The 23956-nt window shown below is 37.6% G+C and overlaps 1 protein-coding gene across 1 annotated transcript in view; it reads right to left on the bottom strand.

The window, feature by feature from the left end:
• The window catches only part of LOC142338324 (uncharacterized), a 122422-nt gene extending 98799 nt beyond the window's left edge, over positions 1-23623 (bottom strand). Inside the window, exon 1 of the mRNA XM_075388018.1 lies at positions 23462-23623. The gene's annotated coding sequence lies outside the window, so the exon portion shown is untranslated. The remainder of the gene's footprint in view (positions 1-23461) is intronic.
• Positions 23624-23956: the final 333 nt, after the last annotated feature.

Below are 23956 nucleotides of genomic sequence, written 5' to 3'. Positions count from 1 at the left end.
TTAGGTTTTTCCACCCACAATTGAACATAGGTCACAGTTGGCACCTAATTATCTGATTTTATAGATTCTGATTTGTTTGATATATGATTTTGTTTGAGATTTTGCCGCTGGATTGTTATACTTCTTCCTTTGAGGAAAGATTTTTAAGGATTAGATTTCTGATTTATTGGGGAATTGTGCTCACTGTTAGGTTTTTCGACCTTCAGTTGAGCATAAGTGCACTTGGGCGACCTTTCATCTGCTTTAAAGTTTCCTGAATTGCTCGTTTTGATTTTATATGGACATTTGCTTATTGATTGCTTGTTGGTTCGTTTGTGGAGAGCATTCAAAAACTTTTTATTTTGGTGTTTGCGTAACTGGTCGGTTTCTCGACCTTCAGTTGATCACGAGAGCAATTGGCATCTCAATACCTTTTCTCCAGGTAACTGATTTGCTTGATGTATGTTTTCATTGAGATTTTGCTTCTGGTTCGTTTACTAAATCAAAGACTTGATAGCCTGCGTTTTTCATGTGGCAGTTGTGCTTGTTAGGTTTTTCCACCTACAGTTGGACATAGGTCACAGTCGCCACCTAATTATCTGATTTTATAGATTCTGATTTGTTTGATATATGATTTTGTTTGAGAATTTGCCGTTGGATTGTTATACTTCTTCCTTTGAGGAAAGAGTTTAAAGGATTAGATTTCTGATTTATCGGGGAGTTGTGCTCACTGTTAGGTTTTTCGACCTTCAGTTGAGCATAAGTGCAAGTGGGCGACCTTTCATCTGCTTTAAAGTTTCCTGAATTGCTCAATATGAATTTATACGGACATTTTCTTCTTGATTGCTTGTTGGTTGGTTTGTGGAAAGCATTCAAAAACTTTTATTTTTTGTTGTTTGCGTAACTGGTAGGTTTCTCGACCTTCAGTTGATCACGAGAGCAATTGGCATTTCATTACCTTTTCTCCAGGTTACTGATTTGCTTGATGTATGTTTTCATTGAGATTTTGCTTCTGGATTTTTCTGGTCCGTTCACTAAAGGAAAAATTTATTCAAAAGTTTTCATTGGTTTTTTGTAGATTGAAAATGCCTCTAATTAGCTATCTTCAACAAATGGATTTGGATGCTCCTCAGCAGGCTCTTTTGAGAGAAGTAATTGTTCGATCGTGTCTGACTCCTGCTTCTTTTAAATTAATGACGGACGATCAATTGATGGCTGTTGGTTTCCCTCTGCCGGCAATATTAGAATTGAAAGACCTTATAAGTCAGAGTTCTTCACCATTAGTGAGTGTCGATAGGAACACCACGCCTGTTTCACAATCAGGTTTAGCGCAATCTGCTACACCCACTACTCCTTTGGTTGCCCCAGAATTGGAAGATCTCACGGCCGTGACGCTCCGAGAACTTGCTAGCCATATCAGTGTCAAGTCTAACAATGGTCTCAAGCAATTGACCCGTGTGATAGTTGATGAAATGACAAAGGTATAAGACATTTATGTCTTTGATAGCTTCAGTGTTTAACGATTTACCTTTCTTTATTTAGAGATCACCCGGATACAATACCCTTGATAAACTAAAACCCAGCACGGAAACAAAAATTAAGTATGCGAAAATAGCCATTGAGGCGTTCCCTGAGCTGACCTCTGTCGACGAAAACTGCCCTTATGTTAGTTCTCTAGATTTTCTTGAGCGTTTCTCTAAGTGATTTTTTTTGTTGAATTTAGGCTGTTTTATTCAAACCATATTTTGTGGAAACTCTTGCCGGTGGAAAAATGCGAAAGCATACTCCCACTGGAACTATAGAGGAAAATTTGAAGAGCCGGCGAACGGAGGCAAAGTTGAGGGACAGTCGCCATGGAGAAGGTCTACTTCTAACTCATTTGAATTATTCAATTATACGTGGAGATATTTTTCAGTATTTTTTTCTGGTAGGATCCCAGGTCGCCGCAAAGCGAACCCGAAGGGAAAAAGTTGTTGACAATGAGGAGCCGACTGATCTAACGCCGCTCATGAGGCTGTTTACTGAGCCTGATATGAGCAGCTCTGATTTGAGACAAAAAACGCTGCTAGAAAGGCCGAAGTTGTTGTCGGAGAAGGCAGCCGTTGACTACTCCAACTACCTTTACTGTATAGAATTAGATATTCGAATCTTTGACAAGGTTATTTCCGTTGTTCAGTTTTATTGGTAGATTTTCTTTGAAAAAGTTAATACTGCCTTAGAAAATATTGGACGTTTGATTTCAGTTGAACGAAGAATTCAAACTCTGGGTTCCATCGGCCTCTGGAGAGAGCTTTGCGAAGTTGTCTCTTCCTTTTGTAATTACGTTGTCTAAGTATATCCGTGATCCCCCTAAAGAGGCTCGTGATAGGATTGCTGACTTGAGAGCAAAGCAAGGTAAATTTATGGTTTTTTCCGACGTTTTTCAAATTTTGTATGTCATTTCATTTAGTACCTGAAAGCGAGCTTGCGTTGCGTGCTTTACCCTTGCTGTCGCCTGTGAAGCTTCCAGGTGGAGTGAAAAGTCGTCCAACTATAGTGGAGGCAATCAGGATGGCACAAGAGAACTTCATTGTTGACATACCTGTAATTTTAAGCTTTTTACTATTCTCGATTCTTTTCGATTGTTATTTCAATGTCTTTCAATGTCGAATTTAGGACGTAACTAACATCAAATCGCTTCTTCACAAGCATCAAACCGGAACGATTTTGAAATCTTCGTCCCAGGTTTATCTGCTTTCTCTTCTTTTTTTTCAAAACTTTTTTATGTATCAAAACTTTTTACACAATTGTTTTAGTGCTTTGTCGTCTCGCCGATTGGACTCATTGAAGCGAGAGACCTCTTTAATGCGATTGATATTGCAATGCGTGTCTTCTACGTGTTAAACATGAGGTATCCGGAGGCTACGTTTGTTATTTGGTCGTTTCTACAAATAATGGTATTCAAGATCTCGTGCAGCAAGGTGCCCTGCCAAGTAGACATGCTTGATCGAAAGTTGTCTGAAGATGTAGAAAATCAAAGCAGTTGAATCTGGATCTCCCCGAACTCAATAAAGTGATAGTAATAAGTCTATCGGAAGTTTTCTCATGATTTTTGTTTTAAACTGGTATCAATTTTACTTTAATTATTCAGTAATATTGGAGCTTTCGTGCTGAGAATTTCTTCGTCCTCTCAATAGTTTGTGGAATTAGATCTTTCAAACTTTAGTCAAAGTTTCTCCATAATGCGATGCGCAGTTTTATTTAACGTTTGTTGCAGAAATCACATTTTGTTTATGTTTTGTTGGAGTAATATGTAATGTTTTGCCTTTTGAAACAATTGAGCTGCAGTCAATATACTTCATCGTTATTGTTTTCTTCATTTGCTGAGACAGTCGACTATAGCAATTTTTGGTTTTGTTCGTCAAGGTTTATGTTGTATTGTTAGGATTTGTGCTCCTCTCAGGACTGTTTTTAGATGCTATTGCATGCTATCGAACAGTGATTCACTTTCTCAGATGGAGTTCTTTGAAATCGAGAAAAATCTGAAGGACTTTTTTGAGGTTGCTAGTGCTGACTGGATCCTCTTAGACGAATTGGTTGATAAAGGGAAGCAAAGAAGTCACCGGGCTGTTAGGTCCGATCAGAGAATTGCTATCAGTAAACAGTCCACGATATTCAGGTATATGAGATATCTTTACTTAGCTTCATTTGAAAATGTTTCGTATGAAAATGAATCTATGTACTTGGATGACCAGAATAGAGGTTATGCTGGAATTAAAGTTGTAGCTAACGTAAATATTGCACCGAATAAAGTAATAACTGGTCTGTCCGGTGTAGTTTCGTATTGCCCGGAGAGTATTGACAGCATGCCCGAGTGTAATTTTTCCTTTTTTTTTCGAGATTCGTCAACATTCTCGCTTCAGGGACCGTTGTCCTTCGTGGACCTTTCTTGTCGTCCGAACTGCAAGTATGAGACATCAAAAGGTAAAGACGGAATAGTTTTTATCAGAACTTTAACCAACATCAATAACGGCGACGAAGTAACGGTGTCATATGGTAAAAGCTATTTTGGCAGAAACAAAGAGTTTCGTAAGTGTCCGTTCACTGAAGAACATCAATCAAAAGATTTAGGTAAAATATTCACTGCGCCAACGCGTAGCACACGGTCTGGTAATTTTTTTTCGAGTGTCAGTGAAGTTGATTCCTGCGATGGTATTATATGAGGCTGCGATACATTTCATAGTGTCCACGTTTCTAGCTCAAACTGTATTAATGAATGTAGTTCTCAGTTAATTGATGAGCCTGATAGTTCCCAAACAACTTCTGATGCAGTTTCGCCATATGTGGTCACAGAGGTTGATTGGTCCGGTGAACATCTAGTAGACAATAATAAGCTACTTTAAGTTGAAAACAATAGCTCAAATTATGTTAATGACTATCGAGCAGGAGATCCCAATAATGCCTTGATTGCTACAAAAACTAGCGCGTGTTCTGATTGTATAATCCAAAACGGTAATCGGTCTGAAGAAGGTATAGAAAATATCACTGGAACTAAAGAAATAGTTCATACAAACTCCAGTGCAGAGTTTGTAAACGACGGTGGAGAATCTCACCTTAATGGAGCTCAGAACTCAAATATTGATAACAGCTTTTCCTGTAACTTAACGGATAACTCTCAATTTGTAAGGTCATCAAAAAGAAATTTCGAGTACTGTGCTCCTCAAGATTACAATAGTGCAAGACCTCTTTATAATACGATTTGCGATTTTTGCACCAAATTAGTAGAGCTCACCAGCTATAATTTTTTGAGTCATTTGCGAGATAAGCATCGTTTAGAAGCGGAATTCAAGTGCTCTGCTTGTTCAAGGCTTTTCTCGGGTTTTAATAGCTTTGTGAACCACATTAAGAAACACGAGGAAGAATTGGCCGAAAAGAAATCAACTGAAATAGAAATTTTTTTGAGTCAATCATTTGCCCAACCTAAAGTTAAATCTTCCGCTAACGAAACGAGTGAATCTGATGTGGAAGAAGTAATTTCCGACACACAGGAAGATAACAATTACAGTATTTTATTCTCCTCTTTTTTAGGAAAAACCCAGCCCAGGACATACGATTGGTGCAGGCAGAAGATTTTGGGAACTGCTTCAACGACTGGTTTTAAGTGCAAGTTTTTAAATTGTCCGGAGCAATCTCTAACTCTGAAAAACTATTCCTCTCATCTCAGTAATTACCACGGCTCCGCATTTTCTTTTACATGTCCTTTCTGTCCTTGAGTTTTTGGAAGCCTAACATATCTTTATAAGCACACAAGAAAATATCACAGGTCACTAGATGTAATATGTGATAGTGAAAATATTGACCCGCCAAACATGACCGAGAGTTTGATAGATTTCGATGTTCCCTCACCTCCTGTTGAAATAGACAGCCAAAAAGCATTAAGTTCAAGACTTGCGCGCCTCATTAATGGAAGCTCTGGGAAGGATGTACTTCTTAATTCTTTACGTGATACTTCTGCTACTTGGAACCATGCTTTTCGTTTTTTAGGATCTGCTGGTAACATAACAAAAGATCTAATACAAACTGTATCGCTTTGTTTAAGCAAGACTGCCGAACAACGTCCAGATCTTTTATCAAACGATATTTCTAGACAGCTGATGAGTGCTTGTGAAAATTTTAAGTTTTGTTCCGTTGAAAACGAATATCAGCTCATAAGGCTTTTGAAACAAAACACTCAATTTGTTCCACCAAAAGATTTAGTGTTCGGTTCCGAGTACGAAACTAGATCAGTAAGTGGGAAAACTGTTTATATTGAGGCAGAGAGAACGGGTCAGTTTGTGCCCATTTCTCAGGTTTTGAAAAAAACAATCTTATTTCATGATGAAATTTTTGAGATTATGAGTGCCTATAGAGAACTTTTGAAAACGTTAAGCAAGAGTGGAATAATTTTAGATTGCATGCAAATTGAAGGCAAGCTCAGTTTCTCTAATTCTCTCAACCGATCTACGGTTTTAAGTGAACTTGATGTGTCTGTTGACAGTGATATTGGCGAGCAGAGTTTTTATCTGTCTTTGCAATTATATTTCGATGAAATTGAACCGGTGAATCCAATCGGTAGCAGGGCCACAATACATAAAATCGGTTGTTTTTACTGGTCCTTAAAAACTTTGCCACCGTGGTTGCTTTCCGATATGAGAATGATTCACTTAGCGGCGCTTGTATCGTACTTAGATATCGAAACTTATGGGTTTAAGCAGGTTTTATGTGAAATAAAAAATGATTTGCTTACTTTTGAAAAAGGTGTTGAAATAAAAACAAAACTAGGATGTTCCTATACTGTTGCTTCTAGAAGATTAATTTTTGTTGCTGACAATTTAGCTTATCACGCTGTTTTTGGTTTCAACAAAAGTTTTTCAGGCGGCTCTTGTTGCGAAAAATGTACATTACCTCAATCGTTGTTTAAAATTGTCTTCGAAGAGCGTTTTCAAGATCTTAGGACACCCGACTCGTGCCGTGAAGATGCCCTTAGGAAAAGAAATGGAGTGAAAACTTTTTGTTTGATACAATCTGATCACTTTGACCCATACAAAAACTTTACTTGTGATTTGCATCATGATATTTTTCAGGGTAGTCTTATGAGTATTATTCGGGTTGTTTTAAATGACCTTATTCCGGAGTGTCTCAGTGTTGATATCTTAAATTCTAGGATCAATAATTTTGGTTACGGACGTGATATTGATGGAAAGCCTTCTGAGTTTGATTTTGATAGGATTAAAGACAAAAGTCACGGTCATTTTCGTGAAAAGTATGACCAAATGTTTACACTATATCGTTTTTTACCTCTTATGGTTTATGACCTTGTTCCATGCACTGAGGTCTGGAAGTTTCTCCTTGACTTTTTTGATCTAATCAGTTTTCTGCTTAGCCCGGGGTTTGTGGAATCCGACTACCAACAGCTTGGAGTTTTAATTCGTGAGTATTTACTGATTGTCTGTTCTAAAATATTCAATCTTCCAAAAATTTTGTCTTTTGTTTCAGACGATCATCTGGAGTCTTATACAAATTTGTTTCCATTGGAATTGGTGACCTTCAAACAGCATAAGTTGATCCACTTTCCTAGAATTCTTAAATGCTCTGGGCCCTTTCTGTATCAGAGCGTTTTACGATATGAAAGAAAACACCAGTTTTTCAAACGTTTAACGCACAATATATGCAATTTCAAAAACATTTGCAAGAGTTTAGCGATACGTCATCAAGTAAATGAGTATCATGAGTGGAAAGATGGTGTGCCAATGAAGTCTGATAGTTTTCCCGGTTGTAAGTTTGATAAAATATCCGACATTTGGTGTCGAAACGTTGAATTTCAGAAGTGTTTATCGTCGAAGGAGTGCATGCAGTCAATGAGCGCAATAATAAAAGGGACTAGGTTTTCTGTTAACGATGTGCTGATCTCGGATGTCACTATTGAAGATTGTGCCTCACCGGTCTTTGTTTTGGTACAAAAGATCCTAGTTGCGAATGAAAATTTTTTTTTTGCTTGTAAAGCCATCAAAACTCATTTTTACCAGAATAAGTCACGCTCCTACTGCGTATCAGTTGATGATGAGGCCGACGTTTTTCTAATTCAATCTGAGTCCTTATTTGATTTTCACCCGTTGTCCTTGCATAAGTGTTCTGTTCCAGATTGCAAATTGACCATGTTGTTTTGAGGCATATTTTTCGATACAATAATTACGCGTCGGATTTACAGTGGGATTTTTCTGCTTGTGACGGCTTTTTTTGGTTTTTAGCCTCTGTAGCATTATTTGAGTTCTGTGGTCTTTGAGGTAAAGTCGGTTTCTATCTTTTGTTTTGTGGTTTTTGTCTATGTAACATTATATTAGTTCTATGGTCTTTGTGATAAAGTCCGTTTCTCTAGCTTTTATTGTTCTTTTTCGACGTAGATATGGATGTCAAAAGAACGGTCAGAAGAAATGGGTTCAAATTCTACTTTTACGACAACGACAGAAACGACGACGTTCAAACAATGCTGGACTATATGTTCTATTTGGTAACGCATGTTAGGTTAGTATTAAATGATAAGGTGCTAATTGTAGGTGACTCAAATATGCGAAATGCTTTTAACAGTTATGGGTTTTATGATTGCATCAAGGATCTTGCTGTGCATAATGAAAGTAAAGGTGGTAGGTGCGCTAAAGACCTTATGTCGCTTTTCCCAGAAATTGTTCAATATCGTCGCGTTTTATTGTGTGTTGGAAATAATGATTTTAACAGTACATCAGAAGAAAGAATTTTGAAATATTATACTGATTTGGTTGAACATTTGCCTTACAAACATCATGTGCTTTTTCTTGAATTGTTGCCTCGAATGGACCATGCAGAATATAGCTCTACTGATGTTGATAAATTTTCTCATTCTAGACTTCAAGCTTTTAATAAGAAAATGAAAGAAAAGCTTGGTGATATGTTTTACCCTAATAAACTTATTAATCCATGTCATTTTCGCAAATTTGATAAGTGTCACCTAGATGACTTCGGACAGCGAAAACTAATCCGAACAATCGCTAAAATTGCTGGTATGATGCTTGATAGTGAAAAATTTGCCTAGATTCTTTCACTTATTGATTTTTCTGCCTTAAAAATACTTTACCAGATGTCTGTGTTAACCTAAACTGTGCGAACTCTTGGTTAAAATTCTCCTTAATTGTTTTTTTTCTTAAGTTGAATTTTGACTGGTATCTTATTCACCTCTCAGTTGCCTGTAGATCCGGCTTAAAGCTTACAAAAAATTGTTTGGAAAGTCACTGATGGGCTTCTCGGCCTTCGGTTACTTTCGTTCCGTTGATTTATTTTTATCGCAATATATGGAGAATTTTAACTCATATTTTAAATATTAGCCAACCGGATAATCATATTTATACATTTTAATTAAACGGATTTCATTTTACTCAAATTTGTTATATTTCTATTTAAACAAAAACAAAAAAAGCCTTTGCGCACAAAATTAAAAAAAATTACAAGTTGCGGTTTGAGTTGATGTTGTATCTAATAAACTATAAAAATCTTGTTGCTGCTCCCTTTATTTATGTGGAACATTCACTCGTTTCATCTACAGAGTTCCCAAAATGCCTCTTTAGCGTGGTGTATTTAGTTTCGATTTCAAGAACATTTAGGCCTTATTGACGGAGGAGACGCACGATTGTTCTAATTGACGTTAATTCTAATTAGTTCAAGTTTCATTTAACTATTGCTTCATTTATTATACCGTTCTTGTGCCGCTTTTAATATTAATTTTTATCCAGTATCTTTGAGCTCTCGGTTAAAACTTCCCTTGACTGTCTTTTTTTAAGGTTGGAACTAGTAAGGTTAGGAAAGTGACCGTTAGGCTTCTCGGCTTTCAGTCACTTCCGTTTCGTGTTATTTCTTTTATCGCAATATTTGGAGAGTTTTAACCAAGAGATCTCATATTTAACCTTAGCCAATCGGATAGTCCTATTTATACATTTTATTTAAACTGATTCATTTTACTCAAATTTGTTATGTTTCTATTTTAAAAAGAAAACAAAAAAGTAAAAGCCTTTGTGCACAAAATTCCAAAAAAATTACATGTTCCGTTTTGAGTTGATGTTTTATCTAATAAAATATAACAATCTTGTAGCTGCTCCCTTTGTCTATGTGCATCATCCTTTCACTTCATTTACAGAATTCCCGAAATCCCTCGCTTTGACGTGTTGCATTTAATTTTGATTCCCAGAAGAACGTTCATGCCTTATTGAGGGAGGAGACGCAAGGTTGTTTTAACTGATGTTGATTAGTTCTTCAAGCTTCATTTAATTATTATTTCATTTTATTATCCTGTTCCTAAGCCGCTATTTCTAAACGTTAAAGTTTATTTTTATCCAGTGTCTTTAAGCTCTCGGTTAAAATTTCCCCTGACTGTTTCTTTAAGTTTGTAAGGGTAGAAAAGTGACTGTTAGGCTTCTCGGCCTTCAGTCACTTTTGTTTGGTGTTATTTATTTCATCTTAATATATGGAGAATTTTAACCGAGAGATCTATTTAAAATTTTAGGCAACCGGATAATCCTATTATGCGTTTTCTTTAAACGGATTTCATTTTACTCAATTTTCTTGTGTTTCTACTTAAAAAAACCTTCATGCCTTATTGAGGGACGAGCTGCAAGATTGTTCTAATTGATGTTAACGCTAATTAGTTCTTCAAGCTTCATTTAACTATTGCTTCATTTTATTATCCTCTGCTTGTGCCGCTATTTCTTAACATTAAAGTTGTTTATTTTTATCTACTGTCTTTGAGCTATCGGTTAAAATTTTCCCTGACTTTTTTAATTTCGGAACTTTGTAAGGGTAGGAAAGTGACTGTTAGGCTTCTCGGCCTTCAGTCATTTTTGTTTGGTGTTATTTATTTCATCTTAATATATGGAGAATTTTAACCGAGAGATCTATTTAAATTTTTAGGCAAACGGATAATCCTATTATGCGTTTTCTTTAAACGGATTTCATTTTACTCAATTTTCTTGTGTTTCTATTTAAAAAAACTTTCATGCCTTATTGAGGGACGAGCTGCAAGATTGTTCTAATTGATGTTAACGATAATTAGTTCTTCAAGCTTCATTTAACTATTGCTTCATTTTATTATCCTCTGCTTGTGCCGCTATTTCTTAACATTAAAGTTGTTTATTTTTATCTACTGTCTATAAGCTCTCGGTTAAAATTTCCCCTGACTGTTTCTTTAAGTTTGTAAGGGTAGGAAAGTGACTGTTAGGCTTCTTGGCCTTCAGTCACTTTTGTTTGGTGTTATTTATTTCATCTTAATAAATGGAGAATTTTAACCGAGAGATCTATATAAAATTTTAATCAACCGGATAATCCTATTATGCGTTTTCTTTAAACGGATTTCATTTTACTCAACTTTCTTGTGTTTCTATTTATAAAAACCTTCATGCCTTATTGAGGGAGGAGATGCAAGATTGTTCTAATTGACGTTAATTCTAATTAGTTCAAGTTTCATTTAACTATTGCTTCATTTATTATACCGTTCTCTTGCCGCTTTTAATATTAATTTTTATCCAGTATCTTTGAGCTCTCGGTTAAAACTTCCCTTGAATGTCTTTTTTTAAGATTGTAAACTTCCGTTTCCTGTTATTTATTTAATCGCTATATCTGGCGAGTTTTAACCGAGAGAGCTCATATTTAATTTTAGCTAATCGGATAATCCTATTTATACATTTTATTTAAACGGATTTCATTTAAATTTTGAGAGAAAATAAAAAAGAAAAAGCATTTGCGCACAAAACTTCAAAAAAAACATTAAAATCTGCGTTTTGAGGTGATGTATCTAATAAACTATAACAATCTTGTTGCTGCTCCCTTTATTTATGTACAACATCCACTCACTTCATTTATGTAATTCCCGAAATCCCTAGCTTTGTGGTGTTGTTTTAAGTTTTGATGTCAAGAAGAGTGTTCATGCCATACTGAGGGAGGAGATGCAAGTTGTTTCCAATTAAACTTCTTTGGGCTTCAGGTATTTAATTTCCACTTCTCTATTTTTTTCAACCTATTTCTGTTCTCATGATAGAAACTATCCTAATAAACCAGCAATTTTCATTCATTGCAACTCATCGGTACTAATCATTTTTGAGCGGAAGATAACGTGATGAGAAAAAAACTGATTGCATTGGGGTTTCAAGTTTTTTGTATCAACCGTTTTTCGTTGTTTTTCTCATTATCGTGCTATGCTTTTTAAATTTGATTTAGTGCTCAGTCGCTGTTTCTCTTGCTAAGTGTTCTTTTCGTTAAGTTTGATATTTTTTGATATCTTTTGTTGTAATTTTGTGAGTTTTTTTGCTGTTAATGTCTCTGTCTGTTTTGGGAGGCGCCGGTTTGTAGCTTCCATTTATTGTAGAAAGGATGCATCTGTTATTTATTTTTTACTACTGGTTTTTATAGAGTTTAATTCTGGATTTGATTTTCAAAATCTTTTTTGCTATGGGTTTGTATTGCTTTTAGTTCTGTATTTAAAATGTGGCTGTTTGTGTTGTATTTTCCTGTAGTGTTTTTGTTTTGTTTTTTGTTCTCGTTTGTTTCCAGTTCTGTCTATGTGACCTAACTACAGAGCTGTTTTGTTTTGCGTTCTAGATTTAAAGGTAATTGGTATTTGGCTTTTTCTTTACTTTTTTGTTCTTTTTGAATGTTTCATTAGAGCTTTGTATTGTAATTTTTTTAGACATGAGGTTACTTCTTTATATTAGAGGTCCGCATTGAGGTATAAATGCTTCTTTCGGCTTGGTTGTTTTTGTCAGATGTTCTTAAATTTTGATGCTGTTTTTCTTTTTTGTGCTGCTTTCTTTGTTTCTACTCGCAGTTCCCTACTGTAACACTCTGATAAACAGGTTTGGTCAAACTTCTGTTGGCTGTAGTTTGTCTTGCAAACAGCATTTTTTAATTTGTTTTGTTTTGTTTTTTTTTTAGTTTTGTCTTTCTTTGCGGCGAGGCATCGTAGCTCCATTCTTTGTAGAAAGAGCGCATCTGTTGTTTCTTTTTGACTGCTGATTTCTTGGTTGAGTTTAATTGTAATTTGGTTTTTTTAAATCTTTCATCGCCATGGGTTATCAGCGTGTTTTTGATTCTGGATTTTGTTTTTGTTTTTTGGCTGTTTTGGTGGTACTTTGCCGAAGCGATGTATTTTTTGTTTTTTATTTATTTAGGAATGAGGATAGCTTTCTTAATTTTAGATGTCGGTATTGAGGAAAAATCTGCTTCTAGCTTGATAGATTTTTTGCCTGATGTGCTGAGTTTTTCTACTTGAGTTTTTCGCTTGTTTCTTTTTTAACTTTTCCCGTCATGTTTGTTTTGACTTGTTCAAGGAAACCATACTGGGCCCTCTTGTGCGCTATTTTTCATTTGTCTTGTCTTTCTTTCACAGTCTTTTCATTCGATGTCTTTTTGCGGTTCTTTAATCTAAAGTTTACGCTGAATTTTTCTGATGGAACGTTTTCTGGTTGATTGTTTCATATCTAGTTTTCATGCCCTTTTGATTCAGAGGTCATGTCTGTTGTTAAGAGACTTTGGTACTGGTCTTCTTGGGCTGGTTCTTTTTTTTGTGATGTTTTTACTTTTTTGCCTTCGTTTCCCTACTGTTTCATTTTTTAATCTTTGTTTGGCTCTGCTTTCTGATTTGTTTGGATCTCTTTCTCTTGAAATTCAAATGCGTGGTCTTCGGTTATCTCTGATTATCTTCCGTTCCCCTGACAGAGTTTTTGGGACCTTAGTGGGCGCCTTCTCGTGGCGGTCCTGTATAAGGTGTGTACCATGTGCATACTGAGCCTGAGCTGAGACCCACTTTAAAATTACATTATACTGGAAAATTTTTTCTCAATGGTCGGTTGATAAATTGACTGAGGAAAACATTTCCGACCGTTGCTCATTTATTTGTTGTCTTTTGTTTTGTTTGTTTGTTTTATTAGTGAGAGCATCTATGGATCCGGTTTTGCCGCGCATCCTATTAGCGCTCTCCAATAGTTCGGGGCCTTAGTGGACGCCTTCTTGATGGCGGTCCTGAATAAGGTGTGTACTATGTGCATACTGAGCTGAGATTCACTTAAAAATTACGTTATACTGGAAAGTTTTTCTCAAAGGTCGGTTGATAAATTGACTGAGGAAAACATTTCCGACAGTTGCTCATTTATTTGTTGTCTTTTGTTTTGTTTGTTTGTTTTATTAGTGAGATTATCTATGGATCCGGTTTTGCCGCGCATCCTATTAGCGCTCTCCAATAGTTCGGGGCCTTAGTGGACGCCTTCTTGATGGCGGTCCTGTATAAGGTGTGTACTATGTGCATACTGAGCTGAGATTCACTTAAAAATCACATTATACTGGAAAATTTTTTCTCAATGGTCGGTTGATAAATTGACTGAGGAAAATATTTCCGACAGTTGCTCATTTGTTTGTTGTCTTTTGTTTTGTTTGTTTGTTTGTTTTATTAGTGAGAGCATCTATGGATCCGGTTTTGCCGCGCATCCTATTAGCGCTCTCCAATAGTTCGGGGCCTTAGTGGACGCCTCCTCGATGGCGGTCCTGTATAGAGTGTGTACTATGTGCTTACTAAGCTGAGATTCACTTAAAAAATTACATTATACTGGAAAAAATTTTGTCAATGGTCGGTTGATAAATTGACTGGGAATAATTTTTCCCACAATTGCTCATTTGTTTGTTGTCTTTTGTTTTGTTTGTTTGTTTGTTTTATTAGTGAGAGCCTCTATGGATCCGGTTTCGCCGCGCATCCTATTAGTGCTCTCCAATAGTTTGGGCCCTTAGTGGACGCCTTCTCGATGGCGGTCCTGTAAAAGGTGTGTACTATGTGAATACTGAGCTGAGATTCACTTAAAAATTACATTATACTGGAAAGTTTTTTCCAAAGGTCGGTTGATAAATTGACTGAGGAAAACATTTCCGACAGTTGCTCATTTGTTTGTTGTCTTTTGTTTTGTTTGTTTGTTTTATTAGTGAGAGCATCTATGGATCCGGTTTTGCCGCGCATCCTATTAGCGCTCTCCAATAGTTCGGGGCCTTAGTGGACGCCTCCTCGATGGCGGTCCTGTATAAGGTGTGTACTATGAGCATACTAAGCTGAGATTCACTTAAAAAATTACATTATACCGGAAAAAATTTTCTCAATGGTCGGTTGACAAATTGACTGGGAATAATTTTTCCCACAATTGCTCATTTGTTTGTTGTCTTTTGTTTTGTTTGTTTGTTTGTTTTATTAGTGAGAGCCTCTATGGATCCGGTTTCGCCGCGCATCCTATTAGTGCTCTCCAATAGTTTGGGCCCTTAGTGGACGCCTTCTCGATGGCGGTCCTGTAAAAGGTGTGTACTATGTGAATACTGAGCTGAGATTCACTTAAAAATTACATTATACTGGAAAGTTTTTTCCAAAGGTCGGTTGATAAATTGACTGAGGAAAACATTTCCGACAGTTGCTCATTTGTTTGTTGTCTTTTGTTTTGTTTGTTTGTTTTATTAGTGAGAGCATCTATGGATCCGGTTTTGCCGCGCATCCTATTAGCGCTCTCCAATAGTTCGGGGCCTTAGTGGACGCCTTCTCGATGGTGGTCCTGTATTAGGTGTGTACTATGTGCATACTAAGCTGAGATTCACTTAAAAAATTACATTAAACTGGAAAAAATTTTCTCAATGGTCGGTTGATAAATTGACTGAGGATAATTTTTCCCACAATTGCTCATTTGTTTGTTTTCTTTTGTTTTGTTTGTTTGTTTTATTAGTGAGAGCATCTATGGATCCGGTTTTGCCGCGCATCCTATTAGTGCTCTCCAATAGTTCGGGGCCTTAGTGGACGCCTTCTCGATGGCGGTCCTGTATAAGGTGTGTACTATGTGCACACTGAGCTGAGATTCACTTAAAAATCACATTATACTGGAAAAATTTTTCTCAATGGTCGGTTGATAAATTGACTGAGGAAAATATTTCCGACAGTTGCTCATTTGTTTGTTGTCTTTTGTTTTGTTTGTTTGTTTTATTAGTGAGAGCATCTATGGATCCGGTTTTGCCGCGCATCCTATTAGCGCTCTCCAATAGTTCGGGGCCTTAGTGGACGCCTCCTCGATGGCGGTCCTGTATAAGGTGTGTACTATGAGCATACTGAGCTGAGATTCACTTAAAAATTACATTATACTGGAAAGTTTTTTCCAAAGGTCGGTTGATAAATTGACTGGGGAAAATTTTTCCGACAGTTGCTCACTTTCTCTGTTGCCCTCTGTTTCGTTTGCGTGCTCTGTTTGTGAGGGCTTGTAAGGATCCGCATTTGCTGCGCTTTCTAATAGTGTTTTCTGGTTTTTGAGCTCCTCAGGTTGTTTTTCGGCTGGTTTAAATTTACCTGAAAAATACCTGAATTTACCTGAATCGTTCAGGCAAATTGTTCCCACCTGAACTACACCTGAACTTACCTGAAATGTACCTGAAATTTACCTGAAAATTTCAGGCGTCACTGGCTGAACTTTTACCTGAACTTGCCTGAAAATCACCTGAAAAATACACCTGAAAAGTTCAGGTAGTTTTTCTGGTTCAGGTATTTTTACCTGAAATTTACCTGAAAATTTCAGGCGTCACTGGCTGAACTTTTACCTGAACTTGCCTGTAATCACCTGAAAAATACACCTGAAAAGTTCAGGTAGTTTTTCTGGTTCAGGTATTTTTTCCTGAATTTCACCTGAAAATTTCAGGTTAAAAACCTGAAATTTTCAGGTGAAATTCAGGTAAAAATACCTGAACCAGAAAAACTACCTGAACTTTTCAGGTGTATTTTTCAGGTGATTTTCAGGCAAGTTCAGGTAAAAGTTCAGCCAGTGACGCCTGAAATTTTCAGGTAAATTTCAGGTAAATTTCAGGTAAGTTCAGGTGTAGTTCAGGTGGGAACAATTTGCCTGAACGATTCAGGTAAATTCAGGTGTTTTTTCAGGTAAATTTACCTGAACTTTATTTAGAGTGTACACACAACACACGTACAGCGTAACACACACACCACACAATCTCACACATACACACAGACACATGCACACCACACACACACACTCACTAACTCATAATCACACAAAACACACACACTCACTCCACACACGTTAACAGCACTCACGCAAACTCACTCATGCACACACATAAATAGCACACACAAGAACACACACATACAAGCACGCATTCACCCAAACACACACACACACACACACGCACGCATGCACTTATAAACAAACACACACCCACCCCAACACAAACACACACGCACGAACATACACACACAAACACCCAAACACAAACGGACATACACACAACAAACACCCAAGCATACACCCACACAAACACCACACGCACAAATATACATACATGCAGTCACGCACCACACACGCACACAAACATACATGCAACCCCACACAAAAACACAGAAACACACAAAAACACGCACGCACCAGCACGCACTCGCACACAAACATGAATACATACACGCATACCCCGCACACAAACATACATTTATATACACACACACCACACACAAACAAACATAGATACGCACACAAACTGCACACACACCCACACACACGCACACACACACAGCACACACACACACACAAAGCATACAAACACACCCACACACACACACACGCACACCAGACACACACACTCAATAACTCATAATCACACACAACACACACACACTCCACACACGTTAACCGCACACACGCACACATAGCACACACACAAACGGACACAGACAAATACACACACAAACACGCATACACACACGCACTCACACAAACACACACACAAACACACACACACACACGAATATACAAACACACACAACCACACACAAACACACACCAAACACGCAAACATACATACACACAACACACACACAAACATAAACACACACCAGACACACACACAAACTGACAGACACCCACCAACCCACCCACCCACCCAACCACCCCCCCCCCCCCCACACACACACACAAACACGAAAACACACACACGGAAACACAAAAAAACTAACGCACACAAACACAAACACCACACACACACAAAAACACACAAAGACACAAACACACACACACACACGCAAACGACACACATAACACAAAGGCACACGAAGTCATAGACGCACACACATACAACCACACACACACACACACACCACACACACAAACACACCACACGCACACATACGCACCGCACATACAAAGACCAAACGCACCACCCACATATGCACCCCCACATACATACAAACACAACACACACACACCACACCCACGCACCACACACACAAACAAACACACGCACACAACTACACACCCGCACGCACGCACACTCACACAAATACACACACACACACACGCAAACGCACGCACACACACATACACCACACACACACAACCTCACTCACACACAGACACACACACCACAAACACATCACACACAAACACACAAACACAAACACGCACACACACATGCACGCACCCACACCCACATACACACACACAAATACACATACACCCACATACAAAAACTAACACATACACACAACAAACAAACACAAACATACACTCACACACAGCCAAACACACACACACACTCAGTCATTGAGACACACAGCCAAACACACACACACACACACATCACACACACACGACACACATCACTCACTCATTCACACAAACACACCACACACACAACACACCACACAAACGCACACACAAACATCTACGCACACCATAAACACACCACACCCAAACCACACACCACACAAATACACACTCAAACACATACACACACATCCTCAGACACCACATAACTATGCGAACACACATACACAGATACAGACACCACACACACCACACCCACGCACCACAGACACAAAGAAACACAAAGAAACACACACACCAACACACACACACGCACGCGCGCACCCTCACACAAACACACACACATACACAATTACACACACGCACATCACACACACAACACACACACACATACATTCATACAGACACCCACCCACACGCACGCACGCAGACACACACACAAATACGCAAACACACACATAGACTAACAAACACATATACACACACCACACATACACAAACAAACACATACACACACCCTAACACACACAAACGCACACATAAACATATACAAACACCATACACACACGCGCACGGACGCACACTCACACAAACACACACACACACAATTACACACTCACACGCACACCGCGCACACAACACGCACATAGATTCATACAGACAAACACCCACCCACCCACTCACCCACCCACCCACACACACACACACACACACACACACACACACACACACACACACACACACACACACACACACACACACACTAACAAACACATACACACACACCGCACTTACAAACATACACGCACACACACCAAAACACACACACACTCAGTCATACAGACACACAGCCACACACACACATCACACACAGACACACGACACACATCACTCACTCATACAACACATCACACATAAAACACAACACATACACACACCACACCACACACAAACGCACGCAAAAACATATACACACACCATACACACCCACTACACACACTCACTCACACACAAACATACATACATACGCACACGCACCACATACACACTAATATACACACACCCAAACCACACACCACACACACACAAATACATACACACACATACAAAAATACACACACAACCACACACAAACACACACACACAAATAAACAAGCACAACCACACACAAAGACACACACACACACAAATATACACACACATGCACAACATACAACACAACACACTTACACATACATTTATACAGACACCCACCCACACACACACACGCACACACACACATACGCACACACAAACACATACACACACCCACACACACACTCCCGTACCACACACACACCAGACACATCATACACACAAACATACACGCACATACACCCAAACACACACTCATACAGACACACAGCAACACACACATCTCACACACACGACACACATCACTCACTGATACAGACAAACACACCACACACAGACCAAACACCACACTTAAACCCACACACAAATATATACACACACCACACACACACACACACACACACCACACACACGCACACACACAAACATACATGCACACACCACACACACACACAATAACATACAAACACACACCACACACACCACACAAACACACAAATACGTACACACACACACCCACACACACACACACACACACACAAACACACACACACACACAAGCACACACAAACATACACGCTCACACAACCCACAGACACACACACACACACACCCACACACACACACACACACACACACACACACACACACACACTCATACAGAAACACAGACAGGCAAACACACACACACACACACACACCACACACACACACACACTTACTCATACACACACACACAAAACACACATCACGCACACACAAACACACACAAATACACACACACAGACAAACACACAGGCACGCACGCACATTCACACTAACACACATACACAAAAACGCACGCATACACACACACACACACACACACACACACCAATACACATACACACACACGCACACACACAAACACGCACAGACGTAAAACCAGGCATATGGGGCAGTCCAAATTATTCTTGGCATCTGCTGCTCCCCGGGTCAACGATCATACAACTTTCTTTGATTTCGTACTAGGTCATATATGATTCTTAATAATCATACTAGGTCATATATGATTTGTATGAATTCTTGGTAGTCATACAAGGACCATATATGATTTCCTAGAATTCATACAAGGATCATACAAAAAAATTCAAAGACTAAAAACTGTATAATTTTGATTTTCTATTGAAGTTGAAAAAATTTCTTGGATTTCATACAAGGTCATATATGACACGTAATACATTGACTGGTGTCACAAATTCCCGTATAATGTAGTCAGAGGACTTATTAAATTATTATATCGCATTTGCAATCCACATTTGATTCTTTGTGTGCGCTGAAAGAATAACTTTGTGGTTTAAACGTATTCAGAAAACGAATATGACGTGATATGCATTTATTCTTGATTACTTTTTTTTATAAATGAGCATTTAATTGTATAAACTGGCTTCAGAGTATGTCAAAAATTTTGTTATTTGTTTGGACTTACTCTTTTACTTGTGCCAAACTTGCAATTGATACTGTACGTTAGGGCCTTTTGGCGGATCACAATGTGATGCCGGGGTATCATATATGTGACGCCCTACCGAATAAAAACAAAAAACATAAATGGTTAAATATTTTCAAAAATAGATGTATGATTCTTGGTATTCGTACTAGGATCATATATGTTTTCTTGGTAATCATACAAGGATCATATATGATTTCTTTGGTTTCATACAAGGATCGTACTAAGAAATCAAGTATGGACAGTATGAAATCATATTTGATCCTTGTATGAAATCAAAGAAACTTCAACCCGGGTCCAGTGATCGAACACGGTTAAACATTGGCACCAATATTTATCAAGCAAGTGGAAGTAGCCGAAGCTGAGATAAGCATGACCAATTGGTGCAGTATTTTCATATGAGGACGTTTTTGTTCCGACTCCTCTTGAGGGGGGGAACTATATACTCATATGGGTTTCTTTTTGTTCAGTCAATTTTGACCGATCGATATATTCATCGTAGAGAGTTGTGAGTGGTATCATTGGAAAGATCGTCCAGCGTAGAATATGGAATTGAAAAGATTTTTGAATTTCGTTTTCTAGAGCGAGTTTAAATTTTTGTGAATTGTGAGAAACATTTGCGTTATTGTTATTCACATTTTCCGGACATTCTGCATAAAATTTTGTCAGTTTTGCCAAAATCTGTTAAAATTGTTAACAAAAGTGTTGTTGATTTAAATTTCAAAGACAAGAAAGTTTCGTTGACTATTTTGATTGAATTTTTTGGCTAAAATTTTGGCTAAATATTTCGTAATACAGCCTTTTTCATCAGAAAATTGCACGAAATAGTCTACTTTGACCCTGTTTGATTAATGTTGCCTGAAGTACACATCCAAAAACCACGAACCCCAACTTTGCAAATTGCAAAGAAGGCTACTAAAACTTCCACTTTCATTGAGAGTGCTCTGGAATGTAGGTTTTGCCGTTTTTGCTAACTCTTCTCGATGATTATGAAAAACGGAGCCTTAATTTTTGATTTTTACTAACAAATTAGCTACATCTACAACATTTGAAACAATTAAGTGTTGTTATTGGACAAGCAGCAAAACCAAGACTAGATTTGGTCCAATCTTGAACTGTAAGAATCCAATAAAAATTCGGATTGTAATCAGTCAGTCTTTTTTAAAAAAATTCGATCTATTCTTATGTTAATTATAAAACAGATCAATTCAACTCAAAGCTCTCCGGTGATGGGTCCAATTGGCTTCCTAGGCAGTTTCAAATTATTGTATCTAAATTGTTACTCGAAAGATTAAGGTCGTTTTCACTTCGAAAACTATTTGATATTTAAAAAACAACGGCTTTTCGAACTTTGCCTATATTTTTCTCTTAATTTGGTCAACTTTTATCTTATTGGCAACAAAGACAGAATTTTTCTTCTTTCTACTGAATTAAAATTTAATCTCGTTTGCGGTTTTGTGCGTTAAGTTATGGTTTTCTGTCTTTGATACAACCAGATTTTTCAAAACGCTTTTAATTTTTAGGCACTTGCCCATATATCACGCCTTTTCTTATTTTCTTTCACATTATCAAATTAATGACAGTTCGAATAACACATTACTGGCAATCAAAAAAGGCACAATTTAACTTATCAAAATCTTTAAAGGTACAAATTATGGTCTTAATGGCTTCGACACGAACTGACGTAAATTTTTGATGTAAGTAATGTTTGTTGTTGTTGTTGTTTGATTTTGTTGTTCGTTTTGCCTCGCTTTCTTAGTAATGGCAGATCTCATCAATCTAATGCCACTTTTTTAGTCCAATGAAGTATTTGCGTTGGAGGCGATATTTTTGTTCATACACCAATTCCTTGAAATAACTTGACTTTTTGGGATTTTCTATCTGTTCGTCATTTGGTAGACAATTATTCCAATTATGTGGATGAGCAGGGTCGGAACTTTATGTTTGAACGCACATTATCGAGCCTCCTCGTTTTTTTACTTATCAATTGAAAGAAAGTATCTGTAACAGCCCCAAGAGTTTTTAATAAGGCAGGAATTAACAAGAAGAGGTGTATCTGGATGGAACATTCAATTGTTTTTACTCTAAAACTTTTAATTGGATTTCACTTTCAAGAGATTTCCATCAATTTGAGGCGACTCTACCCCCTAAATCTGATAAAATTTGCAAGTTAGCCCGGGTCGAGGCTTTTCCCAAACAATAACGGGGAGAAAGTGTAATAGAGGTATTACCAAAAATTTACAGCCATATTTCTCCGCTTAATTAAGGGTGGAAGAGTGTAATTATGAGAGTGTAATTTTAGAAAATAAAGGTGGAAGGAGATAGTGAGGATCGATCCCCCATCTTCACCCTGTCGAGCATGTTACTTTCGTTGTCTGCATTAACCATTGCGCCAACTGACACTAGGAGCAGATGTGTCAATTGGATTATATTGGTATTTGTGTAAGAGTGTAATTTTTTATCAGGCCACCCTAAATTACACTCTTTGCAAAGAGTGTTAGAAGGGGGAGAAGATAGTGTACATACAGTGTAATTTCTTAAAATTACACTCTTACCCTCTTTTCCCCTATAAATAGGAGTGGAATACGCATTACACCCTAATCCCCGCTAATTAGAGGCGGATTAGGGGTGAAACCTTGGCCGGGGAGAGTAATTTCGAGTGATATTCAAATTAATAAACTTTGTAATAATGCAACGTTATAAAAATTGAACATACCTTTGTAGAAAACAGCAGTGAAGTCCTTTTTGTTAACTGAAAACCAATCATTGAATTGAACAGAGCCGTTGTCTAGTTGATAACACACACATTTTTGTGACCTCGAATTGTATTTGCCAACTGTGCTGTTGAAGTTTTCAAAGCAGTAACGACCACAGGAGCCAAAGTTCATCCAATTCCAGGAAATGTAAGTCACACTTGAGTGGTACGCGAAAATTTTTGGTGAGAAATCGCGGTTAATTTTGGCGACTCTGTACGAGATGAGCTCAACATTGGGTACAAACGCGAAAAAATTGAATATAAAAATGTAAAATCGTTTCATTACTTCAATTCTCAGTTGTCTTTCAAAACTCCTTGGCAGACAACAATTTTGGTTTCTGAAATTTTTTTTATTATATTACGACGTGAATTTTGCAGTCAATAATTTACTTATCTTTACAAAAAATATTAATACTAATTCGAGTAATTAAAATTAATTACGATGAATTCATTCAA

This window comes from Convolutriloba macropyga, chromosome 4 (genome assembly GCF_964194025.1).
Source record: "Convolutriloba macropyga chromosome 4, txConMacr16.3, whole genome shotgun sequence".
Taxonomy (NCBI): Eukaryota; Metazoa; Xenacoelomorpha; order Acoela; family Convolutidae; genus Convolutriloba; species Convolutriloba macropyga.
Note: the sequence above shows the minus strand (reverse complement) of the source record. Positions and strands in the feature narration are given on the sequence as shown.